Consider the following 18,561-nt stretch of genomic DNA (forward strand, 5'->3'; position numbering starts at 1 on the left):
CAACTGAAACCAAGCTTCCATTCTGGTTAAACAAAGACACTTCTATTTGGATGTGTGGAGCTTCAAAAAATGGAAGCTTAAGATGAGAAGAATGTATCCTAGAAAGGGATTGCACAGACGAAGCCTATGTACGTGAATCCTTTCCAGATCCAGGAAGATAAAAGAAGAGATTGAAAAACTAAAGGAAGCCGAATTCTTTACAAAATTAAACACACAGATTGGGTGTCTCCAATTGTGGTAGTCCCCAAGAATAATGAAAAATTACGAGTGTGTATGAATCTCAAAAAGGTGAATGCAGCTACCATTAGGGACAACTTTCCTTTTCCAATCACTGAGCATGTTTTAGAACGAGTTGCAGGAAAAGAAGCTTACAGCTTCTTAGATGGATTTTTGGGATACAATCAACTTTTGGTTGATCCAAAAGATCAGCATAAAACTGCTTTTGCAACAGAATGGGGTATATTTGCCTATCGAGTTATACCGTTTTGGTTAACTAATGCTCCAGCCACATTTCAAAGGTTGATGAGCCATGCTTTCAAAGAATATCTTAGGAAATTCTTAGAAGTATATATGGATGATCTATGCGTACATTCATCAATCCGGGCTTATCATTCTGAACACCTCAAAAAGGTATTCAAAAAATGTAATCTTTATAGGATTTGCATAAATCCTAAAAAGTGCACATGCATGGGTAGACAAGGAGAAATTTGCACATGCATGCGTAGACAAGGAGAAAAATTTGGCCATATAGTGTTTAAAAATGGCATAGCTACTGATATTGAGAAGATTTTCATGTCATTGTTGATTTGCGTAGACCAAAAACAGTCAAGGGGGTACAAGACTTCATGGGGCATTGTGGTTACCGACGGTTCATCTACATGTATGCTGTAATTGCAAAACCCATGTATAGCTTGATTATACACTTTGAATGGATCGAGGCATGTGAAGAACCCTTCATGAAGCTTAAGCAAGCTCTCACCTCAACTCCAATATAAAAAGCACCAGATTGGAATAAGGTATTCCACGTACATGTAGATGCTTCCAATTTTGCTATCGGTTGTATACTAGCTCAACCAGGAGACGGGAAAATTGAAGTTCCTATTTCTTATGCTAGCAGACAATTAAACATGGCAGAAAAAAATTACATCACCATCGAAAGGGAAGGATTAGAATGATCTATGCCATTAAGAAGTATAGACAATACATATTAGCCAACAAGTTTGTGTTGTTTGTGGACCACCAAGCTTTGTTGTATTTGGTCAACAAGCCATGTAGCACAAGAAGAATAGTGATATGGTTCATCATTCTTCTCGAATTTGATTTCATTGTAGTTGTAAAAAAGGGCACTACACATCAACGAGCAGATCATTTGTCAAGGATTGTTTCAAGAGAATCGCCTAAAGGGATAGACGATGATCTACCAGATGCCTATTTGTTCTCTGTGGAAATGATACCTAATGGTCGGAAAACATTGTGTCATTGATGACAATAGCCCAAGTGGATTCACAAATACCACTTCCTATCATGATCAAATTAATCGAGCAATCGACTATGTATCAATTACTAGCTGGTAGGCTATACAAAAGAAATCGAGATGATATGCATTAATCCTGAAGAAAAAGAACAGTACCTAAGTCAAGCACATGTTACCATAGTAGGACTTCACTTTGTGGAAGACCAAACTATGCAATGAATCTTGAGACTTAAAGTATTTTGGCCGACTATGAGGAGAGATGTTCGATCTTTTGTAAAGGATTTTCCTCAATGTCAAAAACAAACATCCATACCTCATGTAACATTGTTTCAAATGTCACCTGTTCCTAAGTGGAGAAACTATCTGGTTACTTACTTATCGCCATCAAAGAGCAATTGAAACTGAAGCAAAAGACTATGCTCTTTTGGAAACCAATTGTATCGGAGAGGTACAGATCAACATTTGCGTCTTTGTGCAAATTATGAAGACGAATATATTTCAATTATAGAACAAACACATGCTGGATTAGCTGGAGGTCACTTTTCTAGTGAGACCATCGTAAGAGCAATCTTGATGGGAGACATATGGTACCCAACACTTTTTGTAGATGCCAAAGAATATGTTCGAAGGTGTGATGCTTGTCAACGAGCAAAAACGACAACACGAGTAGATAGAATGCCCTAAAGACCAATGATGGGGGCTAGAGCTTTCACAAAATGGGGTATAGATTTTGTTGGACCAATACAGCCACCTGCTTATAGAACCCAAGATCAATATATCATTGTAGCTACGGACTATTTGACCAAATGGGCGGAGGCTAAAGAAACTCAAAAGAATGATGCTAAACCCACTGCTGCATTCTTATATAAGTATGTATACACAAGATATGGACTACCAATAGAAATTGTCAGTGATCGGGGAACTCATTTTTTCAATGAGGTAATCGAGTATTTGCTTAATGAGTTTATGGTCATCCATAACAAATCAGCCCCCTATCACCCACAAGAAAACGGATAAGCTGAGCATACGAATAAAATTCTTAGCTCGACGCTGACCAAAGTAGTTAGTTCAGGAAGAAAAGACTGGGAAATGAATCTCCATGTTGCTCTATGGGCTTATCGAGTTTCATTCAAAACATCTTCAAATGCTACACCCTTTAACCTTGTTTATGGTCTTGATGCCATAATTCCAATAGAATTTCTATTGCCGACATTAAGGGTACCACAAAATCTTGAGTGGAATGGACATGAATTGTCAGAAAGACTTGAAGATTTGGTGTTGTAGCTCACATCTATGCACAAAAGCGGAAACAAAAACAGTTTCTTGATTCCCACTTAATCACAAAAATCTTCAAGAAAGGGGACTTAGTTTTAGTCTATTCCCTACATTCCCAAGTTTAAAAAAAAAGGGAAACAGACCGTTTATCATTGAAGATGTATCTCCAAGTGGAGCAGTAAAATTGTCCACCCTAAATGGTGAACCAATGTGTAAGGTCCCTCCCTAAACCCTAAAGCCATTCAAAACTTTTTCAGCCTAGAAAATAATGTAGAAAAAGGAAAACCCACAAAGAAGTCATGCGGACAACGAGACTTTACTCCTGAATGAAAAGACAAGGATATTTCGAATAAGAAATTACGTCATCCCTATATTTTTCCAAAAATATTAATATTATTTTTATACTTCTTCGTCAAAAGACGAGTGGGAACTGATCTAGATCGAGAACTGGGAGAAAAAGGAACTAACTTGATTGGAAGATAAAGTTAAGAGATAAGAATTAAGAAGAAAATTGGGGTCCAATAGGAATTAAGAAGAGAATTGGGGTCCAATAGCAATTGAGAAGAGAAATGGGGTCCAATAGCAATTGAGAAGAGGATTGGGGTCCAATAGGATTTGAGAAGAGAATACCCACCATTTCCTATATAAGCACCCCCTCTCCTTTGTAATTTTACACACACATATTGCTAAGCTACTTGCATACTTGCCATGCTCTAGATTATGCTTAAGTAAATCAAGGTTTCCATTAAACCTTGCTCTTGCTCTCTCCCTCTCTTGAAGGCCAAATCCTTGAGGGTTTTGTGAAGAAGCTCCTCTCTCCTTCCTCTTCATCCTAAATCCCTTTCCTTCCTCCTTGAGCCTCACATCTCTTCAAGAAGGACTTCAACCCAACTTCCCTCTTGTTTAGAGGAGGTAATCTTCATTTCTAGTAGGATTAATTAATCCATGTGTTTTAATACTAGGAAGGTTTATGTGCATCATTTTAGGTTTAAGCTTTAATAGTAACCTTGGAATTAGGGTTAAGTATTAATGGTAGTTATGCATCATTAAGTTAAGCTTCAAAGGTAGATTTTCACTCGTAAGCTAAGGTTTAATGGTAACTTTGCACTTAGATGTACGCTTTAGTGACTACTTTGCATATTTAGGTTTAAGCTTTAATGGAAACTTTGCAATTAGGGTTAAGTGATAAGAGTATCTATGCATCACTAAGCGAAGCTTAAAAGGTAGATTTCCACTCATAAGCTAAGCTTTAATAGTAACTTTGCACTTAGATGTAAGCTTTAGTGACTACCTTGCATTTTTAGGTTTAAGCTTTAATGGAAACCTCGCAATTAGGGTCAAGTGATAAGAGTATCTATGCATCATAAATTTAATCTTCAAAGGTAGATTTCTCTCGTAAGCTAAGCTTTAATGGTAACTTTGCACTTAGATACAAGCTTTAGTGACTACCTTGTATTTTAGGTTTAAGCTTTAATGGAAACCTCGCAATTAGGGTTAAGTGCTAAGAGTATCTATGTATCATTAAGCTAAGCTTCCAAGGTAGATTTGCACTCTTAAGCTAAGCTTTAATGGTAACTTTGCACTTAGGTGTAAGCTTTAGTGACTACCTTGTATTTTAAGTTTAAGCTTTAATGGAGAGCTCGAAGACTCATAAATTATAGGACTACCTTCTAGCTTCCTAAAATGGAAAGCGAGGTACCATAAAAAAAGAGTAGTTGTTTAAACTCGATAGAAGTAGTTCAATTTTTGGTATTGAAGAGTATTTCTAAAGTTATCAATTTCAAGTTTGTTTGCAAATACGGGATGGGGGAGATAGGGGATAACTTCGCGGATTTGACCTCCGTGTTGTTTTGAAACAAAAACTCTACAAGCTTCCATGGAGATGTCCCATGGATGGTAAAGGCAAAAACCTAGGAATCGACAAAACGAAGCATTGAACTTAAAAAGTTGGCATTTTCGAAGAGACATTAACCATCAAATTCCAAAGGGAAAAACTCGCTTGTATTTTCTAAATAAACTTGGCTGGTAGATAATTAATAAAAGTAGGAATTAAGGTTGATAAATGAATGAACCTGGAAATTACCATCTAAGAGCTAAAAAGGAATCTCGAGAGGTGATAGGGATAGCCCATCGCAAAACATAGATTTAACTAGGAGTTTTGAAGATTGTCTGGAAATGACCGGAAACCAAGATGGATCTTCTTGGGGTCAATTTGATTGAAAGGCCGGCCCATTGAGAGGATTCTCTTGGGGAACTTGATGGAGATTGGCCCTTTTCGGCTAGGGCAGCGTAACCGAGAAGTTGTTATACCTAGGTCATTCATGCCCGAGGGATAAAGGATGAATGGGTTTGTTTTATTTTTACCCGGCCGGAGGAAGTATTCGTGATATCTTATTGGAAATTGGTCGTAATCTGAGTATGGCCTGATGCCAATAGTTGGATGAGAAGGTCATACTTAGGGAGGATGATGTGAATTTAATTAAGGAAATTTGTTCGACTTGGTTGCTTAAAAAGGAACTAGAAAGGCTAGGAATATAGGGGCTATCCTGTGCATCTGTCAGCAGATGGTGTTGTACCTCTGGAAATAAAATGCTTAGGAAGGAATGATTAAATTACTTGATGAGCCTTTCCCAAACACTTAATTTTGGGAAATATTTTAAAGGTGTTGCCATTTTGACGGCTTGTAGCTGATTATTTTGGACTGAATAGGGAGGCAAGATGAATTGGTTGAAACTATATGTGTTGCATGATTAGTTAGGAAACTAGTTACAAGCTAATTATAGCACATAAAGGAAAGGAAATGAATTAAAATTTTCTAAATGAAGATTTGGTGGGAACAACCAGATGAATTTCCTTGAACGAGGGTATGCAACATATTGCATGCTCTTGTTTTTTGATGATGTCTGATAGACTACTGTCTTATTGATTTTGTAGTAGCTAAGTACTACCTTGGGAAGGGATTTTCATGAAATGGTTCGGTGGGTGGGCAGATTCGGAGGGTGAAATGGCCGGATGTTGATTTTAAATTTTTATGTTAAACGCTAGGAGGACATGGGATAAAGATGGGTAATCGAGGATGAGCGAGACCAGGTAAGATTGCAAGATCCCTCTTCTTAGGGGAAAGTTATAACTGCCGTGCCTGCATGTCAAGAAAAAGGGGTTATTGCCATGAACCAAGGGAGAAGAAGAAAGCAAGAGTAGATCCTCAAGTTAAAGATCAAGAGAATCAAGATTAAGGACCACGATTTTGGGTGCGGAAAGCTGTCAAGGACATATTGATTATGAGAAGCGGATAGAATTGTTGAATGAAGGGATGTACCCCCTTGGGTTGGTATTCGAGATAGACTGGAGTCCTATCGGAGTGTCGGTCCCAAGTGGGAGGGATACCTGCAGATAGATCTACGTCATTCCCTCGAACGGTCTGGAGGATTGAGGGATGTGAGTAGAGTCGAGTCTGGGTATAGCCCTCACAAGTGGTAACAGAGCCTAATTTTGAATCTTGGACCTTGGAATTTAGAATTTGGATTTAAGATTAATGCATGAGAGAAAACAACTCAGTGTAGCACCCAAATTTCAATTATATTACAAAATGAAGTCTTGATGTTCCAATAAATTATTTAAAAATTTTCAAGATGGCTTGGGATCTGTCAGAAGAAATTCAACGGCTTATCCATGAGAGGATGAAAACTGCTACGCTAGAGCGAAGGCTCACTATGCTGGAACATTTTAGGGAGCTCTTATTTCTAGAAACCTATACTTGTCTCTAGGATTTAAGCAAGTGAGAAGTGTGAGTAAAGTTGGAAATGAACGATATAATAATTTGTGAAAGAATAGATAATGTACTTGTGCGAAGACGCATGGAAGTGACATAAATGAATGAAGACGCATGCACTTGTGCGAAGACACATGAAAGTGGCATGGATGAAACTTTTATTGAGCTTTACTTGTCAATGTCCCTTAATCTTAGTAATAAGGAGCAAGAGTGGGTAAAGTAGCTGCCACATGAAGAATTAATTTTTGGGACATTTATTGGAAGATAATTTTGAGTAGTAATGAAGAAATCCAAGAAGTTCTTGTGATTAGCCACAGATAAAGCTATAAGTATATATAGCAAGACTCGTTTTGAAATTACTGATGGCTTGGAATATTCAAGAGAAGAAGTTTATAGGATAGTCCTAAAAGAATGGGGATAGCCGAACCGGAGAACACATTAGTCATGTTGAGACACCTTATCGAACTTTTCTCTCCTAAGAAAAGTACCATTTCTACTAAGAAATGGAGAACATGTGGGTCGAATGGAGTTACATGGTTAACCCTATGGGAATGCGTACAACTATTGAATAATTTATGAATTGCAATGATGAGAGAAAGCTGGGATTGGGACAAAAGAGATATGGTATGGTCCAATCTTATTTTAAGATTTTGAAAGAAAACTTCTACTTATAGTATCTCAAGACAAATAGAAAAACTTACAAGGAATTAAGATGGGAAAGTGCAATAGTTAAGCTCATAAATATTACAGACATTTAAACTCCGAAGAAGAATAAGAAAAAAAACTTACGAGTTAGTCAAGAACTCAAAGGTCGAATCTTTACTCAAGACTATCATAGATAGAAGACCCTTTGCTGAAAGCACTAAATAGAGATGTCCTTAAGAATTTAATTAAAGAGGAGAGACGGACATTTCAAGACAAGGAAGTACGGACAATACTCAAATTTTTCAAAAAAGGGTTATTTCTTCAATTAAAGCCAAAAAAGGATTACAAAGGAAGCAGGAAGTAATAACAGAGAGAGGTAAGAAATTTTAGAACTCATGAAGAGCCTCTAATATATGGTCACATCACCAAGTATCGCAAGCGTCGTACATGTTAGGACGCTCACCCTTTGGAATGCTTCTACGAGAAACAGCTTGAGCAATTTCTCGGGTATGAGCCGAGAAAAGAAAAGGACCTCTAAGAGGAAGACTCCAAATGGTATCGAGGCAAATCTTGGAATGGGGGATAAACTGCAGAAGCAAGAACAACCTTGCGGAGAACCCAGGATCTTGTGTCCTTTTGAGGAAATAGTATTGAGTGCCAAGTCCCAGAGCCTCGGTAACCATAGCAAGTCGGGTATGTTGCGGAAATGGTCTCTACCCTAGAGAGTCACTCTTGTGAGATGTCGCCATGTCTTCCATATCGTCTGGCCGACACAAGAATTTGGTTGAGGAAAGAGGAGATCTTTGTATCGCTCTAAGAACTGTCTTTTAACTGCCTCATCTGCACTCTGCAAGTGAGAGATGCATACAGGAAGAACCAAGTCTTCTTGCCAAGATGCTATAAGATAAGAAAATAACTAAGTTACAAGAGAGTGAAGATCGCAAAAATTAAGAGGATAACAAGTGCTGATAAAGAAGAGATTACCAGCAACGTATAAAGAAGAAGTAGCGTATCGAAGAAGCCACAAATGCGATGACTTATTCGAGAAGATGGCTTATTAAGAAAGATTTTCCATGACTCCCATATTATATTAGAAGATTTTTGGGAATGAAGAAGTGTAAGAGAGAAGTCAAGTTGAAAGCAAGACGTATCCAAGAAGCTTCATCAATTACGTATTTATTTTTGAGTTGAGGATAGCTCTTTCTTTTTTTTGTTGGGGAGAGATGCTGCCTTCAATAGACTCAAAGACCTCTTGACCAACAGTCCTATCCTCATCAACCCTGACTAATTTACTCCTTAGCTCTTCTTTACCCGAGGAAGTTCAACATGAAATTTAGGTAGGCCCCTATTTTAGACCTCTTCTACAAGAGATTCAAGCTCAGAGCCCAAGGGAACACTTAACTAACTATACCTTAGAAGATGGTCTTCTTTACTACGTGAAAAGCTTCAGTACCTAGATATTCCTCAGATGAAGTGGGAATGTCTGAGTATGGACTTTGTCACTGGTCTTCAAAAGACAACTGAAAACTATGATTCTATTTCTGTCATAATAGATAAGCTCACTAAGGTGGCTCATCTAATTCCAGTCAAGCAGACAACCGCCACCATCGACATAGCCCAAGTATTTGTCAAAGAGGTAGTACGATTACATGGAATCCCTGCATGAATCATCAATGATCGGGATGCCAAATTCACTTCTAAGTTTTGGCAATCCGTGTTTCGATCTCTAGGTACCCAACTGAATCTCAGATCATCATATCATCTGGAGACTGATAGCCAAACTGAGCAAGTGAATCAAGTCATTGAAGATATACTTCGAGCATACTGCAACCAACAGCCCCAGCAATGGATCAAGTTCCTCCCCCTAGTTGAGTTTACTTATAACTCTTCTCACCATTGCAGCCTCGAAATGTCACCCTTTAAAGCCTTGTATGCCAGGAATATTTAGTCCCTCTTTGATTAGCCGATCGAGCTCTTTATGTTCCTACCGCTAAGTCTACCCTGGAAGAGATGGATCATCAACTTCTAGTTATTAGAGACAACCTAAAGAGAGCTAGTGATAGGCAGAAGAGCTACACTGATCTTCACCGCTCCACTAGAAGCTTTAACGAAGGCGAGTAAGTTCTCCTCAGAGTCAAACCCAAATGCAGCTCCTTAAAGCTAGGGAAATTTCGTAAGTTTGCATTCAGATATTGTGGACCTTTCAAAATCAAATCAATATCTCCCTTTTGTCCAAACCCTTGATCATATTTTTGGTTGGTTCTTCGGAACAACTTATAATTATTCTTCAAGATATCGATGACACTTTTGATGTAATTTTTATGCGAATGTAATCAATCATCATATTTATGGAATTCAAGCATCTCTAGTCAGTCAATTCTTTTGAGATTCAAATCGTCTATGGTGCTGTACAAGTCTAGTTGTTATGATACATGAAATATCTAATTATCAAGTGAAAGATGAGATAGTAAGCTATAGACAAAAGAGAAATAAGGATGGAGGAAATAAATTGGGTACACAAGGGAGGAGATATTGCAAGATTAATTGAAAGATCAGTATGAAATCCTTTAACTGTCAAGAACATGTAATTAGTTGGATGATATTAATAGTGAAATGAGTCAACGCTCAAAACGAAAAAAGTTAAAGTTTAGGTAAGAATGGTAAGATTTTTACAAAGCGTATTGAGGCTAGATAGAGAGCGAAGTGAAGAAATAATCTTCAAACCTCACAAGAGAAACACAATCCGGTCACACCAAAGGAAAAATACCTAGTTGAGTAAGATCACACTCAGTAATTAAAGTAACCCCAAGTCAATAAAACTTCTTTATGACTAAGACTTTTAAATCAGCGCTAAAAATGGAAGAGAAGTGTATTATTCAAGGTCCATACCAGCTTCACTGTCCTTTAATCTAAATACCCTAAAGTTATTGACCATCTTCAATCATAAGTTGGCGAAAGATTGAGTCTGTCTACTCTCTAAAGCATGTCCCGAGCTGAGGACAACTCTTTCTTTTTGTTGGCGAGTTTGTAAGGTCCCTCCCTAAACCCTAGAGCCATTCAAAACTTTTTTAGCCTAGAAAATAATGTAGAAAAAAGAAAACCCACAAAGAAGTCATGCGGACAACGAGACTTTACTCATGAATGAAAAGACAAGGATATTTCGAATAAGAAATTACGTCATCCCTATATTTTTCCAAAAAGATTAAGATTATTTTTATACTTCTTCGTCAAAAGCCGAGTGGGAACTGATCTAGATCGAGAACTGGGAGAAAAAGGGACTAACTTGATTAAAAGATAAAGTTAAGAGATAAGAATTAAGAAGAAAATTGGGGTCCAATAGAAATTAAGAAGAGAATTGGGATCCAATAGCATTTGAGAAGAGAAATGGGGTCCAATAGCAATTGAGAAAAGAATTGGGGTCCAATAGGAATTGAGAAGAGAATACCCACCACTTGCTATATAAGCACCCCCTCTCCTTTGTAATTTTACACACACATATTTCTAAGCTACTTGCATACTTGCCATGCTCAAGATTATGCTTAAGTAAATCAAGGTTTCCATTAAACCTTTCTCTTGCTCTTGCTCTTGCTCTCTCCCTCTCTTGATGGCCAAACCCTTGAGGGTTTTGTGAAGAAGCTCCTCTCTCCTTCCTCTTCATCCTAAATCCCTTTCCTTCCTCCTTAAGCCTCACATCTCTTCAAGAAGGGCTTCAACCCCACTTCCCTCTTGTTTAGAGGAGGTAATCTTCATTTCTAGTAGGATGAATTAATCCATGTGTTTTAATACTAGGAAGGTTTATGTGCATCATTTTAGGTTTAAGCTTTAATGGTAACCTTGGAATTAGGGTTAAGTATTAATGGTAGTTCTGCATCATTAAGTTAAGCTTCAAAGGTAGATTTGCACTAGTAAGCTAAGCCAACACGAGTAGATAGCATGCCCTAAAGACCAATGATGGGAGCTAGAGCTTTCACAAAATGGGGTATAGATTTTGTTGGACCAATACAGCCACCTGCTTATAGAACCCAAGCTCAATATATCATTGTAGCTACAGACTATTTGACCAAGTGGACGGAGGCTAAAGAAACTCAAAAGAATGATGCCAGAACCACTGCTGCATTCTTATATAAGTATGTATTCACAAGATATGGACTACCAATAGAAATTGTCAGTGATCGGGGAACTCATTTCCTCAATGAGGTAATCGAGTATTTGCTTAATGAGTTTATGGTCATCCATAAAAAATCAGCCCCCTATCCACAAGCAACGGGACAAGCTGAGCATACGAACAAAATTCTTAGCTCTGTGCTGACCAAAGTAGTTAGTTCAGGAAGAACAGACTGGAGAATGAATCTCCATGTTGCTCTATGGGCTTATCGATTTTCATTCAAAACATCTTCAAATGCTACACCCTTTAACCTTGTTTATAGTCTTGATGCCATAATCCCAATAGAATTTCTATTGCCGACATTAAGGGTACCAGAAAATCTTGAGTGGACTGGACATGAATTGTCAGAAAGACTTGAAGATTTGGAGAAGCTAGATGAGCAAAGGCTAAATGCTGTAGCTCAAATCTATGCACAAAAGCGGAAACAAAAATAGTTTCTTGATTCCCACTTAGTCACAAAAATCTTCAAGAAAGGGGACTTAGTTTTAGTCTATTCCCTTAAGCACCACATTCCCAAGTTTAAGAAAAAGGGAAACAGACAGTTTATCATTGAAGATGTATCTCCAAGTGGAGCAGTAAAATTGTCCACCCTAGATGGTGAACCAATGTGTAAGGTCCCTCCCTAAACCCTAGAGCCATTCAAAACTTTTTCAGCCTAGAAAATAATGTAGAAAAAGGAAAACCCACAAAGAAGTCATGCGGACAACGAGACTTTACTCCTGAATGAAAAGACAAGGATATTTCGAATAAGAAATTACATCATCTCTATATTTTTCCAAAAAGATTAATATTATTTTTATACTTCTTCGTCAAAAGCCGAGTGGGAATTGATCTAGATCGAGAACTGGGAGAAAAAAGAACTAACTTGCTTGAAAGATAAAGTTAAGAGATAAGAATTAAGAAGAAAATTGGGGTCCAATAGGAATTAAGAAGAGAATTGGGGTCCAATAGCATTTGAGAAGAGAAATGGGGTCCAATAGCAATTGAGAAGAGAATTGGGGTCCAATAGGAATTGAGAAGAGAATACCCACCATTTCCTATATAAGCACCCTCTCTCCTTTGTAATTTTACACACACATATTGCTAAGCTACTTACATACTTGCCATGCTCAAGATTATGCTTAAGTAAATCAAGGTTTCCATTAAACCTTGCTCTTGCTCTCTCCCTCTCTTGAAGGCCAAATCCTTGAGGGTTTTGTAAAGAATCTCCTCTCTTCTTCCTCTTCATCCTAAATCCCTTTCCTTCCTCCTTGAGCCTCACATCTCTTCAAGAAGGACTTCAACCCCACTTCCCTCTTGTTTAGAGGAGGTAATCTTCATTTCTAGTAGGATTAATTAATTCATGTGTTTTAATACTAGGAAGATTTATGTGCATCATTTTATGTTTAAGCTTAAATGGTAACCTTGGAATTAGGGTTAAGTATTAATGGTAGTTATGCATCATTAAGTTAAGTTTCAAAGGTAAATTTGCACTTGTAAGCTAAGCTTTAATGGTAACTTTGCACTTAGATGTAAGCTTTAGTGACTACTTTGCATATTTAGGTTTAAGCTTTAATAGAAACCTTGCAATTAGGGTTAAGTGATAAGAGTATCTATGCATTATTAAGTTAAGCTTAAAAGGTAGATCTGCACTCATAAGCTAAGCTTCAATGGTAACTTTGCACTTAGATGTAAGCTGTAGTGACCACCTTGCATTTTTAGGTTTCAGCTTTAATGAAAACCTTGCAATTAGGGTCAAGTGATAAGAGTATCTATGCATCATAAAGTTAAGCTTCAAAGGTAGATTTGCTCTTATAAGCTAAGCTTTAATGGTGACTTTTCACTTAGATGTAAGCTTTAGTGTCTACCTTGTATTTTAGGTTTAAGCTTTAATGAAAACCTTGCAATTAGGGTTAAGTGCCAAGAGTATCTATGCATCATTAAGCTAAGCTTCCAAGGTAGATTTGCACTCCTAAGCTAAGCTTTAATGGTAACTTTGCACTTAGATGTAAGCTTTAGTGACTACCTTGTATTTTAAGTTTAAGCTTTAATGGAAAGCTCGAAGACTCATAAATTATAGGACTACCTTCTAGCTTCCTAAAATGGAAAGCTAGGTACCATAAGAAAAGAGTAGTTGTCTAAACTCGATAGAAGTAGTTCAATTTTTGGTATTGAAGAGTATTTTTAATGTTTTCAATTTCAAGTTTGTTTGCAAATACGAGATGGGGGAGATAGGGGATAACTTCGCGGAATTGACCTCCGTGTTGTTTTGAACCAAAAACTCTACAAGCTTTCATGGAGATGTCCCATGGATGGCAAAGGCAAAAATGTGGGAATCAACAAAACGAGGAATTGAACTTAAAAAGTTGGTAGTTCCGAAGAAACATTAACCATCAAATTCCAAAGGCAAAAACTCGCTTGTATTTTCTAAACAAACTTGGCTGGTAGATAATTAATGAAAGTAGGAATTAAGGTTGATAAATGAATGAACCTGGAAATTACTAACTAGGAGTTTAAAAGGAATCTCGAGAGGTGATAGGGATAGCCCATTGCAAAACATAGATTTAACTAGGAGTTTTGAAGATTATCTGGAAATGACCGGAAACCAAGATGGATCTTCTTGGGGTCAATTTGATTGAAAGGCCTACCCATTGAGAGGATTCTCTTGGGGAACTTGATGGAGATTGGCCCTTTTCGGCTAGGGCAGCGTAATCGACAAGTTTTTATACCTAGGTTATTCATGCCCAAGGGATAAAGGATGAATGGGTTTGTTTTATTTTTGCCCGGCCAGGTGAAGTATTCGTGATATCTTATTGGAAATTGGCCATAATCCGGGTATGGCCTGATACCAATAGTTGGATGAGAAAGTCATACTCAGGGAGGATGATGTGAATTTAATTAAGAAAATTTGTTCGACTTGGTTGCTTAAAAAGGAACTAGAAAGGCTAGGAATATAGGGGCTATCCTGTGCATCTGTCAGCAGATGGTGCTATACCTCTTGAAATAAAATGCTTAGGAAGGAATGATTAAATTACTTGATGAGCCTTTCCCAAACACTTAATTATGGGAAATATTGTGAAGGTGTAGCCATTTTGATGGCTTGTAACCGATTATCTTGGCGTGAATGGGGAGGCAAGATGAATTGGTTGAAACGAAATGTGTTGGATGATTAGTTAGGAAACTAGTTACAAGCTAATTATAGCAGATAAAGGAAAGGAAATGAATTAAAAGTTTTTAAATGAAGATATGGTGGGAACAACCAGATAAATTTTCCTAAATGAGGGTATGCAACAAATTGCATGCTCTTGTTTTTTGATGATGTCTGATAGACTACTGTCTTATTGATTTTGTAGTAGCTAAGTACTACCTTGGGAAGGGATTTTCATGAAATGGTTCGGTGGGTGGGCAGATCCGGAGGGTCAGATGACCGGATGTTGATTTAATTTTTTTGTTAAACGTTAGGACAACGTGGGATAAAAATGGGTAATCGGGGATGAGCGAGACTAGGTAGGATTGCAAGATCCCTCTTCTTAGGGGAAAGTGATAATTGCCGTGCCTGCTTGTCAGGAAAAAGGGGTTATTTCCATGAACCAAGAGAGAACAAGAAAGCAAGAGCAGATCCTCAAGTTAAAGATCAAGAGAATCAAGACTAAGGACCATAATTTTGGGTGCGAAAAGCTGTCAAGGACAGATTGCTTATGAGAAGCGGATAGAATCGTTGAATGAAGGGATGTACCCCCTTGGGTTGGCATTCGAGATAGACTAGAGTCCTGTCAGAGTGTCGGTCGCAAGTGGGAGGGATACCTGCAGATAGATCTACGTCATTCCCTGGAACGGTCTGGAGGGCTGAGGGAGGTGAGTAGGGTCGAGTCTGGGTATGGCCCTCACACAATGGCTAATTGAATTAGTGGATGTCGTTTAAAGAAATACAATTTTCCACTAAGCAATGAATTGCTAGAAAGAATGCATGCAGTCAAGCAAAGAAAGATCAAACGACAAAAAATTATTGATGAAGCCAAGAGGAGCCTCGGCTTCGGGATCTCAAACAAAAAGCTGCTCTCAAGAATCAACAGATATCGATTCCCATTAACACTTTGGAAATAGATGACCGACAATGGAAATTACCTAAAGATGCAGTTTCAAACAGATGATGACTGGTTAGATGGAATGGACTTGTGCATCAAAGTACAGCTCAACAATCATAGCACCAATTCTTTGGTCAACACAGGAGCTAGATTAAATGCAGTCAGTTATTCCACGTACAAGAAGGCAACAAGTCAAGCATTGACAGCAGGAATAACGACCATCAAAGGATGCAAAAGAACCGAACCCCAACATTGGGAGTAGTCAACTTAAACGTGATAGTACATGCATGTTCATGTCCTCATTAGTTTGTATGCATGGTGAACACATGAATGAGACGATGATTCTTGGAATTCCATGAATGCGGACATACAAAGTAGTACCAAATTGGGATACAAATTAGCTAAAGCTATCACCTAAAGGCGGGCAACTCATAGTTCCAATTGCACCAAGCAAAGAGGAATGAAAAATAAGCAATCATTAGACCAAACCACGAAGTAGTCAATCTTCTTCATCCCCTCGACCAACAAATTCTACAAGTAGCATGCAAGAAGTCAGACAAATTTGGGTACCAAAAGCACAGCTTAAGGATAAACCGATTCAAATCTGGGTGGCTAAAACTTCACTGACAAAACAAAAGAAGGTTCCAAGGGTTAAAAAACAGAGACAAGCATCTCCGAGCACGAAACCTAACATGAAGATGGTTTGGAAGAAAAAGGAGCACTTATCTTCTCCACATACTCTAAAACCAATCAAGCAATGGCGAGTTAAGTCTCAAAAGACTCCACCACACCATACAACACCAAGCAGACCAAGCTACCAATAGCGAGAAAAAGCTCGACAACAGTCAAGAGTGCTACCAACAGCTCAAGCAATTAGCATGCTGAAGCATCCCGATAATACAATTAAACAGAGAGCACACAAGTTACAAGAGTTTCTCTTTGGAAGACATCAGCAGAGCAAACCTCGACATCCGAAACCCTTGAGTTAATTAAGACCCAGCTCTTGCACTACATATTGGTTTGAATTGCATTGATCTTCATAGCATGGTAGAGCCAACCACGGCTATGCATAGACACGATTGTTCAATCCATGCACACAATCATGCTGGAGTACGCCATCTAGGAGGGGTGGAAGGGCACTAAGTACTAAGTAATTAAGGGCAATGTTTGAAGAGGGAGGAAAAAGTTCTATGTTAACGTGTGATTTTTTGCAAAATTATCTAATAATGCCCTTATAATTCATCATCAAGGGAAAATTCATTGATAATATCTTTTCGATGAGTGTCAATAGTGTATATACTATTAGAAAATCATAAAAAATAGTCATTTTTGAGTATTTTTCATTATTTTTATTGATAATAAGCCTTAAAAGTAAAAAATCCAACAAAAAACAATAAAGCTGTGTTTTTCAATGGATTTTCTTAATTATTGGATTTTCACTTTAGTTTTTTAGAGCATTTGGCTATTTTTTTATTTTTTCAAATAAACATGTCGAAAGTTAATAATAAATAGCAAAGAAGCTCAGATAGAAAAATGGAAGACACGATGGTGATCAGAAAGACAAGGTGGACAAGCATAATTTTTTTAAATAAAATCAGAAGATGGAAGAGGGAAGCCTAAATTAAGCGGCCAGGTCTACTTTTGCAAAATTCTTGCAAAATGAGCTACAGGAATTTGATTAGGAAATTTTTTGAGTCTAACATAGATTTCACGGCCTAGCAGGACTAACGGGGGAATCTGGGGAAAATTGGTTCGGGAAGTCCGGGTATAGATATCCAAGGTAAGCTAAAACCACCTCATTTCCACTTGCAGCCTTTGCAGAGAGAGATTTCGACCTCTTTCGCGTGACTTTTTTGGAGCCCTTAGTTGACCGTTTTTAGCGACGTCTCACACGAGACATTAGGGGTAAGTTCTTTACTCGTCAATGATCCATTTTGTACAGCCGGTAGCTAGTCTAAAGCCCTAGAAAAAACCCTAGAAATCGAGCAGTGCACGAAGACGTACGACCAAAAACTGACCATAGCGGCCTGTCAGCTCGACCAAATCAGATGGGATTTGAACCATAGCATGCTCTAACATAATAGAACCTTTCCATATCATCAGTTGACCATTTGGCAGGGGTCGAGGGGGTCCCCAGTAGAAAAGCTAGGTTTTTGGCAAATGCCAAAATTTTGATTTGACTCCACAGATAGCTTGCCTATGAGGTCCATATACAATGTATACGATTGGTTTGGTGAAATCAATCAAGCATTCCTTGAAAAGTGAAAAACATCTCGAAGGTTACAAAGCGCCAAATTCAACATACGGGGTTAAACTGACTCCAAATGAGCCAGAATTGGACGAGTTGCTTCACGACTATGTTGCGGACAAGTCCAAAGCCTCAAAGTTGACTGACCAACCCAACATACAGTGTAGTCACAGAAAACGGTGATTTCAGAGTCGACAAAGCACAAAGTCATGCTGGCATGACCAAACTTGACCAAATTCAATTTAGGACTTATTTTAGGTGTATAGAATATGTCTAGATCAAAAGTTGTAAGTTTTGCAAAGAATTTGTCACTGTTGTAAATAATCGAGATTCTTTACTTTTGCATCATTTTTGCTTGGAAATTGTCACATCTCCTCACCTATCATGTGTACACACCTAATACATGACAAAAATCAAGTATGAGCCAAAACGACCACCTATAACTTGGAAAATTGCCAGAAAACGCAAAGAAGCCTTTGCAAGCCAATTTTTGGGTTATGGACAACATTTCTTGATCCAAATCACCTTATATCTCATACACAGGGTCTATACAATGCCTAGAACCAGTTTGTACCAAAAAATGTTAATTTTGAAAGAAAAGTTAATAATCGCGATTATTTACTTTCTAGCCAAAATTGGGGAGTTTTGATGTTTTGCCATCATACATTTAACACTAGAATGGTAATAGGACACTTTTATGTCCTTGGACACTTTTGTGTCCTATTAAATGACCATTTTGCTTGAATTATTTGAAGAGTATGAAAATGAATTTCTAGGTGCTATATATCCACAAAGTTGCCTTATGAGCTGAAAAAAACTTAGCATTTTTTTTGAGTATCGATCTCACCATTAACCTTACTCTTGCACAACATTTTTGAACCTAAACTGTGTGAAAAAACGGGTCCTGTTTTTGGTTTT

Source organism: Adiantum capillus-veneris, chromosome 20 (assembly GCF_014529385.1).
Source record: "Adiantum capillus-veneris isolate H3 chromosome 20, ASM1452938v2, whole genome shotgun sequence".
NCBI classification, from domain to species: Eukaryota; Viridiplantae; Streptophyta; class Polypodiopsida; order Polypodiales; family Pteridaceae; genus Adiantum; species Adiantum capillus-veneris.